We start from the raw sequence: 589 nt of genomic DNA, 5'->3' as shown, positions 1-589 counted from the left end.
GTAAAACAAACAGCTATCACATATCAAACAATAAACTCAGTTTCCGATCATAAAATATCTTAAAAAATCACCAAGCATAATTTCTTTAAAAGAAACATTTAAAAAGATAAACGTATAATCATGTGTCACTTATTGAGTATAATCAAGCACCATGCATTGAATAATAAACTATCATATCTCCCAAATAATTATGTCGTTTTTCAAATAATCAATTTTAAAATAACCAAGTGTCATTTATTCAATAGACCACTTTTATTAGATGACCGCGTCTATATAGATTGGTTGTCACTTTTTTAAAATAACTAATTACTCGTTTCAAAATGATTTATTTGGTCCATTAATCTGACAAGTGCAAGGTCAGCTATACTTTTTATTTATACCTTTCAATACAACGGTTCTCCTAGATTCCTGGTGCCAGTGTCCTCTATACATGGTCCGTATTAACTGTAGGAATGTGTTGTGTCTGCAGTTAAGGCATAAGACTCGAGGGAACTCTGTGAACTGACTTGAAGTTTATTGGTATTATTACATATGAGAATATATTAATAAGCACACGCGAATAGTTATATCTATATTCGCGTGAATGTGC

This window comes from Penaeus monodon, chromosome 33, assembly GCF_015228065.2.
Source record: "Penaeus monodon isolate SGIC_2016 chromosome 33, NSTDA_Pmon_1, whole genome shotgun sequence".
Taxonomy (NCBI): domain Eukaryota; kingdom Metazoa; phylum Arthropoda; class Malacostraca; order Decapoda; family Penaeidae; genus Penaeus; species Penaeus monodon.
Note: the sequence above shows the minus strand (reverse complement) of the source record.